This window comes from Macrotis lagotis, chromosome 5 (assembly GCF_037893015.1).
Source record: "Macrotis lagotis isolate mMagLag1 chromosome 5, bilby.v1.9.chrom.fasta, whole genome shotgun sequence".
In the NCBI taxonomy this organism is placed as follows: domain Eukaryota; kingdom Metazoa; phylum Chordata; class Mammalia; order Peramelemorphia; family Peramelidae; genus Macrotis; species Macrotis lagotis.
Window position 1 is genome coordinate 19,897,646 of NC_133662.1, and position 23,956 is coordinate 19,921,601.

A 23,956-nucleotide genomic window follows, 5' to 3' on the forward strand; every position below is an offset into this window, starting at 1 on the left:
TACCTAGCTGTGTGGCCTTGGGCAAGCCACTTAACCCCGTTTGCCTTGCAAAAACCTAAAAATAAATAAATAAATGAATGAATAAATGAATGAATGAATAAATAAATAATAGTAATAATTACCTAGCTGTGTGGCCTTGGGCAAGCCACTTAACCCCATTTGCCTTGCAAAAAAAAAGAAAAAGAAAAAAAAGAAATTCATTTTTCAAGGGTAATTTTTTTTAAATCACAACTACTGATTCCACCATTTCACTAGTTCCAAGAGACTTCAGCTCTTATCCCATCCAAACTCAATGTCTGTCAAGTTTCAAAGTCAAATGAGTACCACCTTCCTTCAGTGGAATATTCTATTCCTGTTGATAACCTGACTTTCTATCTATGAAAAGGAGCCAAAAACAAAAAATTTTTAACTTACATGGAGGAAAAAATCCCTAGAGCTAAAAACATAGCCAAGACTTAATAAAGGTTTTGAGTTTTCTGCCTTTTACCCTCCCAAACAATCTCGCTACCTATTTTGATCACTCAGACTCAAATAAGAATTCAAAATCTAACTCTTCAAATAAATCTTATCAGACCAGTAAATGGCAACGTCAAGATACAAACTGAGCAAAGTCAACATACCCCAAATATATTCCACTCAAGAATCAAAATTAGTCCTTTTTTAATCCACCCCAAACAGCAGAGGTGGGAAATCTGCCTTTTAACAAGCACCAATGACTCAAAAAAAAAGTTAATTGAAGACCACACAAGTGAAAATCAACTTAAATTGAATTTTTCTTGGATGACATGAAAGGTTAAGTTTGTCTGATTCTCAAAGAAAACTAAAACTTCATTTGTGAATTTAATAAATACTGGGGTGACTAGGTGGCGCAGTGGATAAAGCACCTATCCCGGAGTCAGGAGTACCTGGGTTCAAATCCGGTCTCAGACACTTAATAATTACCTAGCTGTGTGGCCTTGGGCAAGCCACTTAACCCCATTTGCCTTGCAAAAAAAAAAAAAAAACCTAAAAAAAAATACAGCATACTTCAATATAGTGTTGTATTTCCAAATCCTTCTTCCAGCACTTTAGCAATCCTCTTCCCTCTTTTATCAGGAACTTGGGTTCAGCCCTTGGAACTATTTAGGTTTCAGATAAGTGAGCAAATCTTATCATTTACTGGTCATTTTCAAACCATGGAGCTCCAGACACATATATACCCCTTTTCCTAGCTTCCCTTTAAGTGCAGTCTTTCACCATTAGAATGCAAACTCCTTGATGGCAGGGACAGTAATGTTTTCTTACAGTTGTATCTCCAGTGCTTAACACAGTGTCCAGTTAATAATAAAAGCTTAATAAATGTTCTACCATTCACCCATTCATTAATATTATGTTCAATATGGAGGAGGGAAGAATTTGCATAAATCAATGGTGATGGAGAATAAGAGGGAAAAAAGGAGAAAAAAAAATGGAGAAGCAAACAAGCAAGAAAAGGAGAAAGAGAAAAGAGACCAGAAAAGGTAGAAAAATAGAGAGAGAACAGAACCAGAGAGACAGGAAACTCTGGAACATCAGAGAGACCATTCAGAGATTCCTAGATTCTGACAAAAATAAATTATCTGTGAAGTCATCATCACACATTTTCTAGGTCTGAGTTTTCTCATCTGTGAGAAGATGGGTCTTTCAGATATGTTGCTTGTGGTGGAAATTGTTCTTCAGGTTCAGACAGTTCAGATGACCCCAATCATTCCTTTCAACTCTGAGATTGTTTCCATCTCTATGGTCCCTTCAAGCTATTCATTTAGTCTTTGGTTTCTAGGTCTTGCTCCTTTTCCCACTATCACTGCACAATGCAATTCTAAATAGCTGATCCACTACTATTCAGAGTTTTTCAAATTTCCTTCATCCATAAATTAATTGGTAAGTCAACAAGCATTTATTACTAAGTATGACTAAGCACCAGAAATATAAAGAGAGATAAAATCAAGGTCCCTGCCCTCAAGGAGTTCAGTCTGATCCAAACAGGTAGACAGTGCAGGGACTGGAGTGTCAGGAAGACACATCTTTTTAAGTTCATATCTAACCCAGAGCACTTCACCTTGTTTGCCTCAATTCCTCATTAGTAAAATGAGCTGGAAAAGAAAAATGGCAAAACATTCTAGTATCCTTGCCAAGAAAACTCAAACATCATGAAGAGTTGGACACAACTAAACAACAACAATGAACCTAGAAGACATAAGCAGTGCAAAAGAAAAGGCAATTTTAGAAAGAAAGGGTTAGCAGAGTCATAAGCCATCAAAGACTCATTCTCCATGGGTGTAAGGGAGGAAGAATAATTTGAGAATAAATATAATTAATAATTAATCTCATTAGAATACTACCTGAGTTACAGTAGCAATAAGTGACCTGATCAGTATTATCCAGTGAACTCAAATCCCCATTCTTGCTAAACTGCATAAACTAGAAGTACCCAAAACAGATAGCTCATGATCAAAAAAGAAATTAGTATAGAAACTGGCTGACACTGCTGCCAGGCTCCCTCCCTTCCCCTGTCAATAACCCTCCCTTTTTGCTACCCCACCCCCAGGAATCATTTGACTCAGGGAAAATCAGAAATAGATGATCAAGATCTGACCAGGTTCTAAGCTACAAGGGTCAATTAAAAAGTTAGTTCTGAAGTAGTTATTATTAAATATCTATGCCAGGTACTATGCTGAACATGGGGGTGTAATGCAATGAGAGAGAGAGAGAGAGAGAGAGAGAGAGAGAGAGAGAGAGAGAGAGAGAGAGAGAGAGAGAATATCAGGATAGGCTTTTGGTAGGGGGTAGGTAATACTTAAGGGAAACCACTGAAGGAAGATAAGGATTTAAGGATTCAAACAGTCAAAATAATATGGTTATAATGAAAGGTTAAAGTTTACTTCTAAATCGTCAAAAATGGGGACAAGGAAAAGATACATATCTTACCTTTTTATATTATGTGAAATTGCCAGTGGTTAATAACCTCTACTCTGATTATTCCCAATCCACAGCTCCCCCATTCCCAGAATCCCAATGCAATATTTACATGCCTTAGAAAATAAGCAGTCTGACTGCCCACTGACAGAAAAGATTTGCAGGGAATAAGCCCCTGGGAAATGGGGCACAGACACTGTCATTCTGGAGCCAATTAACTCGACTTTCATATGAATGAAGAACATCCCACATGTGTTGAAAACAGACCACATCTCTCCTGTGTCCTGTTCACTCTACTGGGGAAAGTCAAGTCTCTCTCCCAGTCCCAGCTGGAGCACAGTTCTCCCTCCTCCACATTCCTCATTTGGTCTGAGTAGAAGAACATACATAAACCTGGACAAAAAGCTAAGTCAGCTGAAGGTCTCTTGCTTCATCAAATTATGATCATATGCATGATCTTTCCAGAGGATCCGGACAAGGTTCATGTGTCATTTACATTCTCAGGGGCATCCGCTCCAACCACCTCTTACAATGGGATGAGGGCAGGAACTGTTTCCACTTTTTGTTGTTGAGTATTTTCTTTATAACCCCAAAACCTAAGCCCTAGGACCTGCCTTAAACATTGTTGCTGTTTTTGACTTGTTTCTGACTCTTCATAACCCCATTTGGGGTTTCCTTTGGCAGTGGTTTGCCATTTACTTCTCCAGCTCATTTAACATAAGGAAACAGGCAAACAATAAATGACTTATCACTGATCACACAGTAGTAAGTGTCTGAGAATACATTTGAACTCAGGACTTAAGTCCACTGCACCACCTAGCTGCCCCATATTACAGTACCTTTTCATCTATTCAATATTGCAATGCTCCAATGCATCTGTGATCTCAGTGATTTGGAAGTGCCTTCCAATAATGCCTGCATTTCCTCCTTAGTAACTTCTGGCCTCTCAAGTTCCCTGAAGAGGATTTTTTCTGACCCCTGAGGATAGTCCACTGGGGCACTATCCACCAGTCGCCTCTCCCTCCTTATTACCAGTCCATCTTTTTCTAACATATATTTTCCTGGTGATATGTTTTACTACTGTTCTTCAAACTTTATCATTCACTTGTGTTCCTGCCTCTTCACATTCAACATGTACCTTTCCATTATTTTCAGTATAATAATCCTTTGTGATTCTTCAGAGATCCTTGTTTCTGTTTTGTAGCCAGATACTATATCTTACTATTAATAACAATAACTTTGATATAATACTATAAAGTTTGCAAAAATTACAGTTCTTGACAACAACACTAGAAAGTAAATAGCTATTACTAGACATTCTTTATAGATTTCTTTGTTCAATTGAGGCTTAGGGACTAAGTGAATTGGTAGCATCACTGGCTATAGGTAGAATTATCCAGGTTTTTTTTTTTAATGTGTCCCTGGCTGCTTCCATTACATTTAATACTGCCTCATTTAAGAGTTCTCATTCCTCTCCCTAAGACTTGGGATATATGGCCTGCCCTGCAGTCAGGAAGACTCAACTTTATGATTTTAAAGTCAGTTTCAGACACATTCTAGTTGTGTGACCCTAGGCAAGTCATTTACCCTGTAGACCTCAATTCCTCATCTGTAAAGTGAGCTAAAGAAGGAAATAGCAAAACATCTCGGTATCTTTGCCAGAAAAAAAAAAACAATCACAAAGAGTCAGAAACAACTCAACAACAAACTCAACCAACAACTTCTCTACATTTTCTTTCCTCTCAGTAAATAATTAGTTTTTTCAACCATATAAATTTGATTTTCTAGAATGTCAATAATTTTGGTTTCCTTCTAAAAAGAGTACTGGGTTGGTAAACAGTCAGTCAGTCAGAAGATCAAGCTTCAAATCCCTACTCTGACTCTTGCTACCTGTTTGCCCTTGGGTCAAGTCATTCACTATTCTGGATTTCAATTTCCTCAACTATAAAATGAAACTGGAGTAAACTGATAGGGTTAAATAGAAACAGTCACTAAACTATAAATAAGGATAAGTGAAAGTCTCATATTGCCTTAAAAACTACACATTCACATTATCTGTGTTCAATTATTTTTATTTGTTAAATATTTCCCAATTACATTTTAATCTGTTTAGAGATTGTTCCTGCTACATATTTGACAGCTCTGGACTTATCTATAAAGTCCCTTTCATATCTATAACCCTATGATCTGTGAATCTAAATGATATAATTCCATTTGCCTATGGGTGTAGTAGAGCCCAGCCAGAAGTGTGTGTAAGATCTGGGTAAAGATTCAGACAAGGACCAAGTATGATATAAACCTAAGATTACTATTGGCTCTGATTAGGACCTGGATGTAAGAATAAAGGACTAAGGAGAGGAAAGGCAATTAACAAAAAGGAGAAAGAAATGTGGAGAAGCATTATAATAATAAAGAAGCAATGATGATGAGGCAGAGGGATAGGGGCAAGAAGAGTCTAGATAGGATAGAACTGAACCAAAACTGAAAGGGAATGAGCAAGTCAGAAGTTTCTCAACTAAGCAACAAGGGAGCATAGTGGACAGACTCCAGACTTCCTGGCCTTAGGAAGATGCAAGTTCAAATCAACCTTAAGATATTTACTAGATATACCTGAACCAACCAAGCAAACAAACAAACAAACAAATAAATAAATAAGGAGCAGTTAGGTGTCGCAGTAGATAGAGCACCAGCCCTGGAGTCAGGAGTATCTGAGTTCAAACCCATCCTCAGACAATAATTGCCTAGCTGTGTGACCTTGGGCAAGTCACTTAACCCCATTGCATTGCCTTGCAAAAACCAAATAAATAAATAGATAGATATGTGAACCTGGGCAAGGCACTTAATTGCTATTTATTTCAATAATCTCAACTGCAAAATGGTTATAATAATACACCTACCACCGAAAGTTATTGTCAGAATCAAATGAAATAATATTTGTAAAGATATTAGCATAGCACATTAAGTAGACACTTAATGCCTGTCTCCTTCCTTCCCTCTGCATTAGAGGGGAAAATGAAGTGAAAATTGCATTAGAAAAACATTTACTATGTCTATTGTGTACAAGGCTCTGAAGATACAAAGACAAAAGAAAACAATGCTTGCTCTCTAGGAGGCTACATTTTACATGGAACAAGTCTTCAGTCAAATCACCCCAAGTCTGGAGACAAACTCCTCCCCCACAAAAAATAAACATATACATATGATAAAGAACCAAAAAACAAAGTCGATCCTCATAAACAAGTTGAAGTTCATGACTGTAATAGAATGTTGTTCTTTTTCAGTTATGTCTGACTCTCTTTGGAGTTCTGTGGGCAAAGATATTGGAGTGGTTTGCTATTTCCTTCTCCAGTTCATTTTGCAGATGAGGAAATTGAGACAAATAGGGTTAAGGGACTTGTCCAGGGACACATAGCTAGTAAGTGTGTGGGGTCAAATTTGAACTCAGGTCTTCCTGACTCCAGATCCAGTGAGTAACCTAACTGCTCGCATGAAATATTACTGTTCTGTAAGAAACAATAAACAAGACAAATTGGGAGAAGACTTATTGGAACTGATGAAAGAAAAATAAGCAGAACTAGGAAAACAAAACAAAACCAGCTGTAATATAAAAGGAAAGAACAAGGAAAAAAATAAAACTGAATGCTGCAAAATGATGATCAAGTTTGTTTGGCCCCAATTAAGAGATGAGAAGTCACATCCTCTTTTTTATAATTGTTGGTTCATTTTGTTTAACTTTTTTTTAATAAGGGATCTAAAAAAACTTTTAATCCCATACTATGATGTTTGTCCTTCATTCTTGAAGATTAACTGGACAGAGACAGAGACAGAATGGACACAGTGAGAAATGGCAGATAATATAAAAACAAAAATTCACTAAACATTACTTTAAATGACCATGGACTCACCAACAGCCTTAAAGACACTTGGATATATTTGCATGCATGCTGTCTCCCCCATTGGACTGGTAAGCTCCTTAAATGTAGGAGCTGTCTTTTGTCTCTCTTTGAATTGACTTAATGATTTGATTGTTCCTGGAAACATTTTTTTATTTCTCCTAAATATTGGTCTTTGAGAATTCAACCAACCTTGACATTAGTAAACCCTCTATATATTTATCTGTGATCCCTAGAATTTAATAAAGCTAGATATAATGACTTAAAAGAATATGCAACCTACTTGTAACAGTGATTCCTACCACTGATTTTTGAGCCCCCAACACTCCAATCAAATGTCTCCTGAATTTCTATTATATTTAGGAATAATATTATGAAAAGGAAGGTAAGCTGTTTGAAGGGAGGGACTCTTTTTTTGCCTGGATCTCCAGGACCTGGCTAGCATAAGTTATACATAATAGGGGCTTTTAAAATGCTTATTAGATTAGATTAAATAAAAGCTCAGTGAGGTTTTACAAACAGAGTAAGCCTCCAATTTCTTCATATTATATCAAAATTCCGCAAAACGTGTCATAATATAATTAGTTATAATTTATTTCAAAGTAAAGAAATTAATAATGGGGGAGGACAATCAGGAATTTCAACAAGCTATTTCTAAAAAGCTGGAAGCTAGTTTAAGAAATAATAAAAGTGAAAATGCTGGAAGGAGGATAGTTATTTTTTCCAAGATTACTTTGTATCTATTTTATTTGGTTTACATACACTTATTTTTGTATAAGTTGTCTCCTCCTATAGAATTAAGAGTCCTCCAGGGTAGGGACTATTTGTCTCTTTGTAACTAACTCCACAGCCTAACACAGAAATAGGCACAAGGTAAACACTTAATAAAGGTTTAATTTATTGATTAACTGACTTATGGTAGCTGAAGAAAATCCTCTTAAAGAAACCTAGCTCTCCCCACTATATACCCTAACCTGATAGACTATGACTTCGCACCAACATAAAAAAGATTTTTCCCTTTGCAAGCTTTGCATGTATACATTGCCTTTTAATAATACAATTATAAGGGTATATTTTTTCAAAAATCTCTTTGGCATTCAACTCCCTCCAACCCCAAGATTTCAAAGCTTTCTTCACCACAGCCTGCCCACCCCCACACCATCCAATTCAAACTAACAAGTTCTCTTAATCAAAAAAAAGGAAGGAAGGAAGGAAGGAAGGATGGAAGGATGGAAGGATGGAAGGAAGGAAGGAAGGAAGGAAGGAAGGAAGGAAGGAAGGAAAGAAGGAAAGAAAGAAAGAAAGAAAGAAAGAAAGAAAGAAAGAAAGAAAGAAAGAAAGAAAGAAAGAAAGAAAGATAGATGGGTAGAGGAGGGTGGAATCACAGCTGCTGAAAACAGCATTTGCTAGAAGCCAAAGCCTTCAACCTTTGGGGGGATTTTTTTTGTTTTTTTCTTTTTCTTTTTTTGCACATAGCATTTATTTTTTTCAAGGACACATCGCCCCTCCTCTATCAGAAATCTTGCATTAAGTGTTCATGTGTAGAGGGCGGTTGGGGAGGAGAAATCTAATATTCACTGGATTTCCTATTTTGACTAAACCAGCACAGACAGAAATACAGATAAGGCCTCGGATAACTGATTTAACAAAATGTCACTTATTATAAAGGATGGGGGATGGGACAGCATTTGCATTCCTTTGCTCTGTAAGAGCCAGAACCAAAGGATGGTCTTCCTAGCCATGAGGCAGAAAGAAAATCAGGGAAGAAGGAAGGGTGGTCCTTAAGAGATGATTTAGTCCAAGTCTTGCATTTTAGAGTGGCAAGGAGAACCAGAGAGGAAAATTAAAGGATCTTAGAAGGGGAGAAGTAATCTGCCTCCAAAGACATACAGCTAGGCTTTTTTTTTTTCTGGTCACAGAATAAGACTTAATCCTGGACCATACCCTGTGTTTCTTTTGCAAAAGAGAACTAGAATTTTGGGTTTCCAAGCTAGGCCAAGCACTACTACTATTACTTCCCTGAGAGATTCCCCTTGTACTGAGCCATTTCCTGTTTTTCCAATAGAAACAAACAACAACAAAAAAAATGCTTCCTCTGGCTCCCTTAAATTCCTTCACATTCTGGGTCCAATCAACCTTTCTAGAAGCTCACACTCTACACCAACTTACTTTGCCACTGCCTTTTCTTTCTATGGCAGTTTCCCCCACTTTTCCCACAGGCTTTCCCTCTGCTTCACCAGAAATGCTTCCCCTTCATATCCCTCTCTTAGAATCAATCCTTGGATTCACAAGTACCACAACCTCCGGGAGCCCTTTGTTTCTCCCAAATGTCAGTTCTTAACCTCACACAAATTGTTTTTCACTTAGATTAGCTCCTTTGTGAGAAAAAAAAAACTATTTTCACTGTGGTTGTTTGTATCCCCCAGAGTCTAGTACAATATCTAAAACAATCTAAGCACTTAAAAAAACCAGTGGAAAGAGGCTCTAAGAGTCAGAAAAACTGGGTTCAAATCACAACCAATCTGAGCCATAGTTTTCTCATCTCTGGTTTCCAAGATCTGTCTGTCTCTGTCTCTGTCTTTGTGTGTCTCTGTCTCTGTCTCTAGATAGATAGATAGATAGATGGATGATAGATATTGAATTGAATTCACATTCTCTTGGTTGCTTTTACACAAAATTACATGAACAAATTACATGAAAACCAGTCTGGTGAAAAATCACTATCCCACTAAAGACAGAGCCCCCACCATGAGAATTCAAATCAACACAACCCCCTCCTCCTCTCTGAATTATATTATCTTTCATGAATCCAACTTTAGTTTCCCCAAGAAGATCATCAGCTCCCTTATGGCAGAGGGTATGAGTTACATTCCCCATCCCAAGGATGAAGGTTTAACTTTTGATTTTTAGCCAGCATCTAAATTCTCCAAAACTCAAAAGAAATAAAGGAGGTATCTAAATATTTGCATTTGAGTGTGATTTGGTAAGAAAACATTTCATGGAGGCCTGGAACCTCACCGCTCCAACTGCTTTCCTCAGCACCAGTTCGGTCAGCTCCTCCTCCAAGGTGATCACCTACTCTGACCCTGCCTCCAGTTACTCATCCATTATCCAGTCACTTTGGCCACTTTGCTATTCCTCACACACAATACTCCTTATCTCTCTCTCTCTCTGCTCTCTTCACTTTAGTTTCTTAAAATCCCTGGCTTTTGCAGGCTTTTCCCATCTCCTCAGCAATAAACATAGAAGGGTTCTTGGCCATTTTCTGGTGTCTGGTGTACTCATTCTCAGTGGGGTTCTGAATTGAGTCAACAGATATTCCAGAAAACAATCTGGAACGATGCCCAGAAAGTTATCAAACTGATTCATGTCCTGTGATCTAGCTAAGTGGTGTAGTGGATGGAGCTTGGAATCAGGAAGCTCTGAGTTCAAATCCAGCCTCAGAGACTTCCTAGCTGTGTGAGACCCTAGACAGATTCCTCATCTGAAATGAGTTGGAGAAGGGAATGGCAAATCACTCCAGTACCTTTGTCAAGAAAGCCATAAATGGGGTTTGAGGAGTGTGACATGACTTTTATAACAACAATGGGTCCATACCCACTGAAGTTATCAGAGAAAGGGGAAAAGGATCTCTATGTACAGCTCTTTTCAAAAGAGATAAAAATTGAAAACTAAGAGGCATTCTCCTAATTAAGGAATGACTAGATGAATAAAAAAAGGGAATGAATATAGTATTTCTCCATAAGAAATGATAAGACGGACAAGTGCAGGAAAACTGGGAATAGCTCTTTTAAACCAATGAAAATAAAACTAAAACAAAAAAATTATATAATGAAACCACCATCTTAAAAACAACAAATTTAGAATTCTGATCAATGCAATGATAAATCAAAAGTCTGAAGAAAAATGAATCATGCCACTCATCTCCTGACAAAAAGAAGATAAACTTAAAATGTAAAAAAGACACTTTCATTTTTGAACACACATTTTTGGACAGTGCCAAACTAAGCAACTTTTGTATAAGAGCTTTATTTTAAGTTTGCCGCTCTTTTTTTTTAAATTGGTTCAGTGGAGGGCAGGGTGGGGGTGGGGGGATAAGGAAGGGGGATTGAAATGGGGAAAATGAATTAATTTTTTAAATGCTTACTTGAAAAAAATTAAAATGCATTAAAAATAAGAACATTTTTGTTTGTCATGGTTAAGTCTACAGACCCTTTCTCAACCAATCAATAAAACACCACTATGTGGTGTTAGGTATGGTACTGAGAGCTTGAAGATACAAGAGACAAAAGATTGTCCCTACCTTCAAAGTGCTCACAAGTCAATGATTATTTTTCAGAATGATGTTTTCAAATAATTGAAGGAAATGTTGTTTCAGTTAAAGGTGAATGGGGAAAAAGATGGATTTTTTTTTCCCTATCCAAATGTACAAATTCTCTGAAATTTATCTACATGTGAACTCCCTCTCCTAGGCAGGGCATTTTCCTCAGTAATTACCTTCCTTTGGGACCTTGGGCAAGTCATTCTTCTTCTGAAAATAAAAGGGCTGAATAACAAGATCTCCAAAATCCCTACCAAATTTAAATCCATATAAATCATAGCAGAAAACCATAATGCTATATGTCATATGACAGGGGTCCAATTAAAAAAAATCCTAAATACTTCTGTTTCAACTGTCTAAATGTTCCACACTAAAATTTTATTGGCTTAAATTACTTTGGATTTCCTAGTATATTTGTATATTTTTTGTACTATCTTTTCTCTAGAGGATTAAATTATATGAATTTTGAAATTTATGAATATTTCTCATTGATTCACTTATTCCCCTCCAACTGAATCTACAGGGAACAATTAAAATGAACAAAAATAAGGTTGATCTTTCAGAAGAGACCTTCCAGTGTGAAACAGATTGAATTTAATTTTTTAAAAAGTCCATATGGGGGGCCCTAGATGGTGGAGTCAGAAGGACCTGAATTCAAATCTAGCCTTAGACACTTGATATTAACTAATTGTGTGACCGTGGGCATTTGTGTGACCCCATTGCCTCACAAAAAATGGGGGGAAAAGTACCTCAACCAAATGCATCCAAAACTGAGTCTATCATCTTTTCCCCAAAATGAATTCTTCCTCTTAACTCCATCATTTCTTTGGGAGATCCACCATTCTCCCAGTCTACCATACTGATAACCTTGAGTTAATTCTCCTTCACTCATCAGATACATCCATATCCAGTTACCCACCTATTGATTCAACCATATCAGTTTCTCATGTATCCAGGGAAGTAGCATGGAAATGGACCCTCTCTGGAGTCAGAGGGGGTCTGGGTTCAAATTCTGGATCTGCCACTTATCTGTATAATGTTGAGCAATTGCCTTCAATTCTCCAGACTCAATTTCCTCCTCTACAAAATTGGGGTGGAGGTGGGAGAGAATTTTAGAAAACCTAAGGTACCTAACTCCAAATCTATGGTCCATCCTTCTCTAGGCTCACTATCATTACCATAGAACTACCATCTGTCTGAACTATTGCACTGTTTACTTATTTTTACTCCTTTTCTCCTTCACATATTGCTATCAAAAACTTTCAGATGCAAATATCTGGTCTTGTCACTTTCACTTCAAGGGTATGAGTATAAATTTGATCATACTTATAAATCTCCATTAGATTTTAAGTTCCTTGAGGGCAGGGACTGTCTGTTGCCTCTTCTTTTATCCCCAGAGCCTAATAAAATGTCTGGCAAATAAACATTTATTGATTAATTCTGCTTATAGATCTTCAATGACTTCTTACTGTCTCCAGGCAATTTGCTATACTACCAAAAACTGGCCTACTCTTCTTTCCCCCAAAAGTTCCATGCCCTCGTCTGTCTCAGGGCCTCAACTTAAATGTTTCCTTATGCCTACCATCTTCCTCTTTGATTACTGAATTCCTGTACATATTTAAAATGACACTTTATATGCACCTAGCTGCCCATACTCAATACCTCTTCCATAAGGTTTTTCCTGATGTCTGCCCTTTCCTATTTCTCTTGCTAATAAAAACCTGCCCTTCTGGACCTTTCTTTTGCTACTTCCATTGTAGAGCAGACTTGTCAAACTCTAAACCAGCAAAAAACTCCCAAGTGTAACAGACCAGTTTAAAAGGTAATTTGGAGGAAAAAGGTAATTGGGAAATGTCTGACAAATAAAAATACAATACAACATAATGCTAATTTGTGGTTTTCCAAGTCAATATGAGGCCCACAAGGAAACATGAGTGTGACACCACTGATATAAAACATTGGTATTAGGATTATTTGTGATTGTCTCCTATCCCAACCCTTACCCCCAACAGACTGAAAGTTTTATGGATGCAGAAACCAATATTAACTACTTTTTTTTTATCTCCTTCAGTTCTATGAATTACTAAAGGAATTTTTGTTGACAACACCTAGCTTGTAGAAGGTATTCAGCAAGGTAATGGAAGATGCTGCCTTACTGTCAAGAGATTTGTGGAGGTTCAAATACCAATTCTCTATTTTCTGTGTGACCTCAGGTCTTTTAATTGTTCTAGGTCTCAGTTTCTCTCACCTGTAAAATAAGGTGATTGAATTTGATGGAACTATATAAGATCCTTTCCAGCTCTAAATCTATGTGATATTATTCATAAGTACCCAAATAATTCAAGAGAATCAAGTTTAAAGGCAAAAAACTGAGGCTCAGTGGGCAAGGGCTAGAACTTCTAAGAAGAGGGAGAGAACAAGTTGACTTGGGACAGTCAGAGAAGGATGGTTTCATTGATCAACCAACAGATGGCTAGTTGTCTGAAAAATGCAAAGTCCAAAGCAAGAGGTTTGAGTTTTTTTGTTTTTTCCCACACAACTGTATCATTCCAAAACATATTCCATTTCTTCAGTCCACAGGAGGCTTACATTTTTGTCCAGGGGGAATACAACAGGTTCACCGATAAAAGTTCCTCATTGTTTCTAGACACCAACCATTCCTCTCTCTCCATTGCTCTCCCTGTGACATTCACTTTCAGTTCTACCCAGGTACTTAACGTTCCCTCTCTACATAGCAAGATGTTATCATTGAAAACTTGTAGTTCCACTTTCATGGGAAATTTAGGGAAAGTTAATAAAAGAGTTGTAGTTTTCCAAGCATTCCTTACCACCCTCTTTGAGGACAGCTAATTGGCACACAATGGACTAGAATCAGGAAAACTCATCTCCCTTATTTCAAACCTGGGCTCAGAGACTTTTTAACTGTGTGATCCTGGACAGGTCACTTACTCCTGTTTGCCTCAATTTCCTCAACTGGAAAATGAGGTGGAGGAAATGGTAGACCAATCCAGCATCTTTGCCAATAAAACCCTAAAATGGGGTCATGAAGAGCCAGGCAAACTGACTTAACACTACCACCACCCTCTTCCTCCTGTTCAACTCTAGGGCCAGATTAAATGACCAAATGCACACCTATCTCTTGGCCATCACTCTTGTTATCATCCCCTCTCCCTTTAACAGGAACCTTGGACTCAGCTCCAGATATAAGGCATCCAAATCACATCAACTAATTCCTACTGCTGGTCCCTCCTCTTACCCTATTCAAGCTCTCAGTTATAGCCAGTTTTGCCCTATTTGAATATAAGTTCCCTGAGACCAGGCACTATATAACTTGCAATCATATTCCAAGAGTTTTAGCAGGATACTAGGAACTTAGTAAGTGTTCAATAAATATTTTATCTTTTATCTAATTACCAACAACCAAGTAAAGTTGTTAACAAGTAACACCTATTTTTTTAATTAACACCTACTTTTAAAAGGAATTCATAAAAGTTTTTTTTCCCCTTAGGTTAAGTTAAAACCCCCCTTGCAACCTTGTTTACATTGACAAGAAGCCCTTTCAGGAGAGAAAGAGTTAAAATAAACTTTTGCCCACTCTGGCTCAAATAGATTCAAATACTAAATTAGATGGAATCTAAATTAATGAAACTCAATTATACATTGACTAGAACTAGCCTGGAAAGACATTTTTCTCTGGGTATCAGCATTTGTAACAACATAATTTCAACAATAAAAATAGTTTAAACCTTAGTAGAATCTGAAAACGAGAGCCGAAGATACTGGGGGAGGGGAACAATTGAGAGTAAAGGGAGGTGGGGGATATTTTAAGTGCAAGAATCAGAGAATGATGGAGAATCTGGAAGAATTTTTTTGCATAATATCTGAAAAGTGATCTAATTTAACAGCAGCCCACCAAATTGCTACCTTAGCTACCTTTTACAGTCTGGGGGGAGGGGGATGTGTAGAGAAAGGGCAGCTAACTAAAAATGGAAAGGGGGTTTTCCTAGACAATGGTTCAGAAAGGATGGGGAGCCCCTTTGCAGAATTTCTCCCTAGGGGCCTGAGATTTAAATCCATGCCTCTGCCTATCTAATTTCTTAAACCAGCCTGGGAATCAGAGATGTCTTTTCCCAATCATATTACAACTAGTTTTCAAATAAATCTAATCCGAGGCCTAAATTACTTTGACTGAATATTCTTCTCCCCAGAAGAAGGAATTCACTCCTCCCACCTTTGCGCTGCTCAATAATGCAGACAAATGGGCTGGGGGAAAAAAAAGCTAGCAAGATTTCTGATGCAGTCTTAACTCTTTGGGGTTCTTGCTGTCACCATTTCCACAGTAGACCCAGCCTCAGTCCAGAACTGGGTTCTTAAACTGGGTCCTTGAGTGTGCTTTGTCTTTTTTTTTCAAAATGTTTTTAAACTGTTTCAATATAACCAATTTCCTTTGTGATTTATTTTATGTACTTTATTTTATGCATTTAAACCATTATTCAAGAAAGAACCCAAAGGTTTCCCCAGACTATCAAAGGGATCCAACACACACACAGAGACACACACACACAGAGTAAAGAACCTCTGGCAAATCTTGCAGCCTAAAGTCATCATGCAAGGTACCATGTCACCTTATACCCCTTCCTTCCATGTGGCTGGGTCTTATCTATATGCACAAAACCATAATTACCACTAAGAGCTGTAAGTCTAATGGATTTTTCCCCCCAAACCCACACACACTGGGCCTACTCCCACTCGTCTCATAAAAAGATTTTTTTTAATCACCTATCCAAAAGCAGTTTAAAAATCACCTTTCCATTCATTCATTCGTTCATGCATTCATTCATTCGTTCGTTCATTCATTCATTCACTAAGCTTTTATTAACCCCTACAATATGTACCATGGCACTTTTCTGGATGCTGAGCGTACAAGGACAATAAACAGTTTCTGTTCTAAAGAGGTTTGTATTCTATTGGGGGAAACAAAAGTATAGACAGAGAAGGAAATTTAATTTGAAGAGAAGGCAGAGGCAAGGAAGCAGTTGCAATCAAGAAAAGTTTGTGTAGCCAGGATCAGAAAGAAACCTGGGATACCAAGTTGCAGCAATGAGGAGGGGAGAGCAGGCCTATCTCTACAGAGATGGGAAGAATAAACACCTTATTTCTCCTTCCACCTCCAACAGGGTAAAGCCAAATCACTTGCTTTTTCAATAAACTTAAGTAAGACAAGGGATTTTCTAGCTCCTATCAACTATCCCAAGGACCCTGTGTGGGTCTTTTAAAAATTTTAGCAGCTTTTTAAAAATCTGTTTTGTTGGGGCGGGGTATTTTACCCATAAGAAAAGACTTCATCCTAGAGCCACTATCTGACTCTAGATGTTACTGAGGCTGCATTAACTTCTCAAAAATGTGCCACACCAGCCTAGCTGAGAAGCATTCCAGTAACTAAAACAAAGCTATACTTTCACAAAACAAGCATTTTCAATCTCCCCCCCCCCTTTATTCCCTTCATCCTTCATTGAGATGCTAATTCAAAAATTTCATTAATCCACACACATCATACCAGCCCACCCAGGACCCCACATCCATCCTCCTTCCCATTAGCCACCAGACTTTATGAGGCAGGAAATAAAACCTGGGGGGACTGGGTATTGCTTGTGCACATTGAAAGCCCAGCACCTGCTCCCACCACCTGGGATCCTAGCCTCTGGTCTGAATCAATCAATCAACAATCATTATTAAGTACCTACTAAGTTGAAAGGGGGAGGGGTTTGAAAGAGGGAAGGAGAAGAAAGATACAAAGACCAGTGTGGGTGGGGGTGGGGGACCAATCCCTGCCCTGCCCTTATTGAGCTTTTATTCTATGGAGAAAAAACAAAAAGAGGTAAATATAGGGAAGGGAACAACCATGTATTAAGCTCCTATTAAGTGTTATAGATTGTATCTGCTAAGTGTTAACATTTACAAGCATTATTTTATTTAATCCACACAGTGACCCTGGGAGATAACTACAGTTACAATCTCTTTTTTTTTACATTTATGAAACTGAAGCTAAGTAAATTGTGCAAGGTATTATCAAATTAATCAAAGAAAACAAGCTTATTTACTGCTCTTCCCATTATAGTCATACTAAAAGATAAATATTATTGCAAAAATATTTGCAATATTCCAACCTTAAATATACAAGCTGTCCTCCATTATCCCTTGTAGCAAGGTCACATCTTTGTCTGGTCAAAACGATAACCCCCAAACATTCCTCTACTAGGCCACCTCCCCACCCATGTGACTCAATTTCATAATATCACCTGGGATTTCGGGAAACCTATATTCTTTTTCTGGGTCAGCTGATATATGTGCATAATGGAGTTCACCTCTCATCTGTGAAATGGGCTAAGGCAGTCTTCTGCCCTCTAATTCTCTTTCCCAGACTCATTTTCCTCATTTGTAAAATAAGTATAATTACCTACCTAATAAGGGTAGTTGTGAGGATCAAATAAGTTAACCAAATAAAGCACTGTGCAAATCTTAGTTATTTTCAGCCATGCCCAATTCTTTGTAATTCCTTTGCATAGTTTTCTTAGCAAATACAAGTAGTTTGCCATTTTACAAGAAGGAAACTGAGACAAACAGTTGCAAACTTTGCCCAGGGTCACACAACTAATAAGTGTTGTTTGAAACAGTATTTGAATTCGGGTCTAACAGTTAAACCTAACTCCATGAACACAACTGTGCCACTGAGCTACCCACAAATCTTAAAGGCCTAAATAAATATTATTTACTATTATTATTAGAACTGGAAGAATACTTGAAGCCATCTAGTTCAATCTCTGCATTTCACAGATGAAGAAATTGAGGCCCAAAGGGATTGAATAACTTGATCAAGGTCACATAGATTGGTATGTTCTCAAGGAACAACTAGTTTTAACTTTAGACAACCATAATTATTAGTCTTGTGACTCTCCTGAAAAAGAAAAGAATTGAGAAGGCTAATTAAAAATTTCAAGCCAAGAAAAATTATATCTGGATTACTCACAGTTTTGTGTTTTCCGTACTATATCCCCAAGTCCCCTTTTATCAGTATTGTTTCAAGTCTGATTGTAAAAATCAGAATCTACATTCTGAAGAGGGATTAATTAACAAAACAACAATAATAGCCCTTAGAAAGCATTTATACAAATCCTCACAACAACCCTCCAGAAGTAGTCACTGCCACTATCCCCTTTTTTCATATATGAAAATAGCTGCTTAAAGGAATTAGAGGACACAAGTCCAAAATCAGCCCATTTCATAGATGAATGAATGAATGAATGATCGCATTTATTAAATATTTACTATGTGCTAAATACTGAGCATATAAATAGAAAAAATAAAACAATCCCTGAACTCAAATAGCTCATTAAGCTCAGAGAGAAAACATCAAATGAGAAATGGACTCCAATATGGCAGCCAACCCAGAAAAAAGAACATTAACTTTTCCAGAAATCCCAGTCCAATCTCTTTCCAGGTCTGCCATCCTTTTGCTTGGCCATCAATTCCTACTGAAAACATTCCCACGGCACAGATTCGAAGTCAACTACTTAAATGGGAGTAAATTTCCCCAATACTTCCAGATTAGGTACAATCTCAATAGCTGTTCACAGAAATAGGCTTCCTGATCCCAAAGGACCTTTTGCTCTGTTAAAAGGAACCAACCAACTGCTCCCCCAAGTCAACTCACCCCCTTTACAAGCTTTGTTTCTACAACCAATATTTTAATAGACAAATCTGGTAGAAAATATTAAAGGAGTCTGTCCTTTCAAATTCGCTTGTCTACCCTCTAACTCACCAAACATTTAGGCACAAGATACTTAGAAGACAAAAGTTTAACATAGTCCAGGGGCAACATTTTTTCAAAATCATGCTTTATATAAAATACTACCCTTCATTAACCCATGTCACTATGTATAAGCCTTCACTGGCAAGTTGTGAAGAGACCTGTGTTTATCATGGGATCTGTCTGCCCCAATCCAAGAAAAAGCACCTGGAGATGTCAAACTCTCCTTTAAACAATCCCTTGGCAAAAAAAGGGTTTGTCTCAAAGGGAGGAGTCCAAAGAGGTACAGCATGCCTGGGTACCATTTCCAATACATCACACATGACAAGTACCATAATGCTTTTTTTTTTGGCGGGGGAGGTTAGAAAAAATATGAATTATGATTCATGATCTTCCAAACCTTGATAACATAAAGAACATTCTAGTCTTAAAGAGAAAACTGTTCCCGGTTTAATGGCCAACATGAAGGCAATAAAATAAATATCTCATTTTTTTTTTAAATCAAATGACTGTTCTTGGCATGGAGGTGAGGCAGAGCAATAATTCTGCTACCCTGGGATAAATCCAAGTAAAGATTTTGTTCATTCTCCCAGCACTCTGCATAAGCACACACCCCAGACTCTCAGTTTTTCAACTGGTAAAATATAACAGAGCTAATTTGTTTAAATAATGCCTAGTTAGGGAACATTTGTTAAGTGACAATAACAGTTTATTCCTAAGTGTCTGGAAGCTCGAACCCCTGAAGCAGGCTGTCTAAAAGCAAAACTAGAAAAAAGAAAAAAAGAAAAGAAAAACTCACTGTCCATAGCAAGAGGAAATTTTTTTTTTAATTTTTTATTTTCCTGCTCTAATGAACTCCCTTCCACTGAATTATAAAGAAAAAAACAACAACAATCTCAGATGAATCCACTGCCCAAAGTTTACTTGTTGGATCTCCAAAAGCTGGCCCCAATGTACAGAAAATTATCCTGCTAAATTAGTTGAAATCTGGATCATCAAGGGTGTCTGACAGGTGGTGGATCTGACAAATCTGCAGAAATCAAGACCAGGCAAAGGCTGCTGATCTATGAACTACTGAATAGCTCTATTTGTTGGAATCTTTAAAATGATCATTTTCAATCAGCAAAGTCCACAACAACTATAAAGTCCTTTTTTTAAGGCTCTCTTTAACACTGTCTATTTTCTTCAAAGCACTGAGCAATGAGTTTCCAGATAAAAATTCAGCTCTGTCCCTGATGTGGCCTGCTAAAAAAACGAACTTAGTTTACATGCTTCCATGGGACTTCTTAAAAAAAACCAATTTGCCGATCCCAAATAAATGTCATCTCCAGGCATATATTGCACAAAAACATGCCATGCTGTCACCAACCTCTGAATAATCCATTCAATTTGCCAACAACTACGTCTAGTCTTGGGATGAGTTTATCTAACCATTGAAGAGGCCAGTCCGGAACACATGGAGAGGGAGGGACCAGAAGGGATTTTCCTTCTTGCTTAAAGGTTCTTAGAAAAGCACATGTTCCCCTGGCACAAGGCTGGTCAGAACCTGCCAAGCCAGGTAGGGAGCCTTCACACCTTCCAGAGTGCTTTGGAGAGAAAAATAAAAAATAGCTGTTTCTCCAGCCCCTCATTTCTCTCTTCCCAGGTTCCATACTCTCGATTTGGAAGAGGCAGAGAGTGGTGATGGCTCTCCCCCTAATCTGTCCCATTTAGGTGGCTTTACACTTAACTTCAAGACGAGCAAATAGACAAACTCCCAGCCCACACAGTTCAGGCATGCATGTCAGAAAACCCAAAAGGCACATCCCTGGGGTCCTTGTGGTTCTTCGGCTGGAAGAATAAGGGCTTTATAACATTGCAACTCTGCACGGCGAGGCCCTCTCACCACCACACCCCACCCGGGGCTGACAATTAAGGCACTCGCGCCCCCCACCCTCTTCCCCAGGGATGTCTGGCAGCTTAGGGAGGGAGAGGGAGGAGAGGCCCTGCCTAGCCATACTGAAAGTAAAGAAGAAAAAAAACTTTTCCTCCCTCCACCCCCCCCCAGCACGTCCTCCTCCTCCTCCTCCTCCTCCTCCTTCTTCTTCTTCCCCTTCTCCCTCCCACCCCCACCCTAACTCTCCCTCAGAGAGGAACCCCGGCTAATGCAAAAATGAAACTTGCGAAGTTTCTTGCCTACCTTAGATGGTTCTGCAACAAGTGCATGTGTGTGCAATCCGACCAGGGGACCGGTCTCGGCCGGGAGGGGTGGGGGAGGAGGGGTGCAGGACTGATGGAGTAATTTCAATATTAATTTATGACAGAGCCGCCTCCTCTCTCTGCGCTACTCACTTACAGTACAACCCTCCTCCTGTAAACAAATATCGCTCCGCCAGGAAACATACTCCCCATAGGCATGGCCCCTTCCCCCCTCCTCGGTGGCCGCCCCCCGGGCATGCTCCCCACCCCCCGCCCGCCTCCAGGAAGCTCCCGGCTCCTCTCGCCCGCTCTCCTCCTCCTCCGCCCGAGCAAGAAACTTACTGGGCATCAGCCTGCACCCTCCCTCCAGGAAAGCTGCTGCCCACTCCCCCGGCCCGTCCCTATCTGCACGCAGCCCTCCCCCGCCCCTCCCCCGGCTGGAAACTTGCCGGCCAGCCTGGAAACTTACCGCCCTCTGTAACGCCCGCCCTCGCCGCCGCCTCCCCAACTACTTAGAAAGTGTCCTCGGCGGCCCCGCGGGGGCCGGCGGCGCGGGGCTCTGCCAGGGGCGCCCACCCGCCCCGCCGGGAAACTTCCTCCCCATCCGCATGCAGGGCCCCGCGAGCGGCCGAAAGGAGAAGCCTGCGCCGCGCCGCGCCGCCCCTCCCCCGGCCGCGGCCGCCCGACCTGGCCTTACCTTGGCTTCTGCCCCCCCCCGCCGTCCTCACCTCGCGCCCATTACCCACCCCTAGCAACCGTTCCCAAGCTCCTCTCGCTTTTTTTTTAAGTTTATTTTTTTTAAATCCAAGGATGCAAATTCCTCCCCTGTCAGCAAATCGACTGTCAAATTATTTTCTTGCAAAAGGGGAAAAAAAAAAAGGGGGGGAGGGGAGGAGGGGAAGGAGAAACAGAACAAGGAGGAGGGGGAGGAGAGGGCAAGCGTGGAGATATCCCTCCGCTGAGACGGTCTGGCCCCGGGCTGAGAAAGCAGGAAGTAAGGTGTCCGGCGCCCGGCCCCTGCCCGGCGGTCCGGCCCGGCCCCGGGCACCGGCCTCCTTCCGACCCGGGCTTTGTTTATTGACGGGCGCGTCCGGCCCGGGCGCGCGGGGGCGCGGGGGGGAGGGGCCCAAGGCCAAGGCCAAGGGAGGCAGGGCCCGCGGGGCAGGTAGGGCGGAGGACCTGTCAAGCCGGGCCGGGAGGACCCCTCCCCTCCCCCACTCTCCGCCCTCCGCCGCCTCGGCCGCTAGAAAGAGGCCCGGGGAGGGGGCGTGGGCAGGGCCGGCCCCGTGCGGGAGCGTGCCCGGCGGCGCCTCCTCCCGCACCCACTTACTGGAAGGCACTCATCAGTAATTTGGAGTCTGATTTGTTACAATGTCTCCACTGGAGGCCGGAGAGGATGGGGTGGGGGTTAGGGTGGGGGTGGGGGGGGAGGAGCGCCCTCCTCCACCAGCACCCCCGCCGCCTTAGGTCTGGAGACCCAGATGGGGCTGCCCAGGAAAGCTTCGGGGCCGGCGCATCCCTCCCGAGCCGGGAGGATGGGGGCAGGGTGGCCCCGGCTCTCCAGGGAGGGGTCTCGGGCCCCGGGAAGGAGGCTAGGGAGGGAGGTTGCCTAGGAGAGAGGGGCTGGGGGCAGCGCCTGCGAAGGGGAGGGCGGGCGAGGGGTGCAGCCGCCGGAGGACGCCCCTCCTCACACGCCATGACTGTGTAACGTGGTGGAAGGGAGGAGGGGACTGGGGAAGGAGGCAGCCCGAGCTGGGCTAGCATTGGTGCGAGCCGAAACCCTCTCCTCCGGGTCCCCTCCTCTACCTCCTCTTCTTCCCAGTCTCCTCCTTCTCCCCCCTCCTCCTCCTCCTCCTGGTTCTCCCTCTCCTCCTCCTCCTCCTCCTCCTCTGCGGGGGAAGCTGCTGCACCCAAACTCTGAGCCAAGCCGGCTGCGAAATAGGGGGAGTTGGCAAGATAAAAAGCCACCAAGGGGTTAAAGCATCTCCCCTGGTCGGCAAAGTCTCCCCCCCAAAAAGCCACCTCATGGTCCTGAAGTTAGTAGGAGCCGGAGCCGGTACCCCAGGTGTGTGCCCTGGCCCACTTCCCTGAAATGGCTCTGGGACTCACTCCCAGGCTGAGGAAGATTTTTAATGGGTTCGTCAGATTGGAGGTCCCTTTCTTGGAGGGCCGACCAGACGTGCCTCGTTATTTCCAAAGGGGACACTTAGGAGTCGGTTTCTGTATTTCAGGGAGACAATTAAAATGTTTATGAGGGGGATGCAGGGGAAGGGACCGGTTCCAGGGATTCCTTCCTTTCACCCACCCCAGGATTATGTAACGCCAAATGGCAGCCAGGCTCACCCAACCACCTATCCCTTTTTTCCCTCTCCCCTTCCCCTTCCCCTTCCCCAGCCACATGGGTGTTGGGTGTGGACTGGGTGGGGGGGGAAGCTATATTGGGATCTTTAAGCATGAGGTCATCGGCTAGAGAGCGCTGCCGCCGGAGTAACTGAGATTATGTGTGTGTTTTAAGGGGTGGAATGGACCGGGATTCTTGGAGTTCTCTCCTAGAACTTGGAAAATTCTCCTTCTGGTTGTGTTTCTGGGCCAGTCGACTCTGTTTGCTGGAGTGATTTGACAATTTACTAGCATCCAAGCGCTGCGACTTCACGTTGATAGAGGCCTGTCCAAGTTGAGGAGGGCCAGACAAACAGTTCGATCCTACAGGATGGTTTACCAAGAGGCAGCAACTCTACTCCACCCCCACCACCCCCACCACCCCCCATGCTGGAATGCTCAAAGCCCAAGTTCTTTTCTGAAGTACTTTCCCTAAAGGCATAG

The 23,956-nt window shown here is 41.0% G+C and overlaps 2 protein-coding genes across 12 annotated transcripts in view; both read right to left on the minus strand.

The window, feature by feature from the left end:
* Positions 1-20,926, minus strand: part of LOC141523630 (small ribosomal subunit protein uS12-like) — a 54,571-nt gene extending 33,645 nt beyond the window's left edge. Inside the window, exon 1 of the mRNA XM_074236963.1 lies at positions 1,006-20,926. The gene's annotated coding sequence lies outside the window, so the exon portion shown is untranslated. The remainder of the gene's footprint in view (positions 1-1,005) is intronic.
* TRERF1 (transcriptional regulating factor 1) overlaps positions 1-21,358 on the minus strand; it is a 292,412-nt gene extending 271,054 nt beyond the window's left edge. For all 11 annotated transcript variants that reach the window (XM_074236954.1, XM_074236962.1, XM_074236961.1 and 8 more), the window contains exon 1: positions 21,135-21,358. The gene's annotated coding sequence lies outside the window, so the exon portion shown is untranslated. The remainder of the gene's footprint in view (positions 1-21,134) is intronic.
* Positions 21,359-23,956: the final 2,598 nt, after the last annotated feature.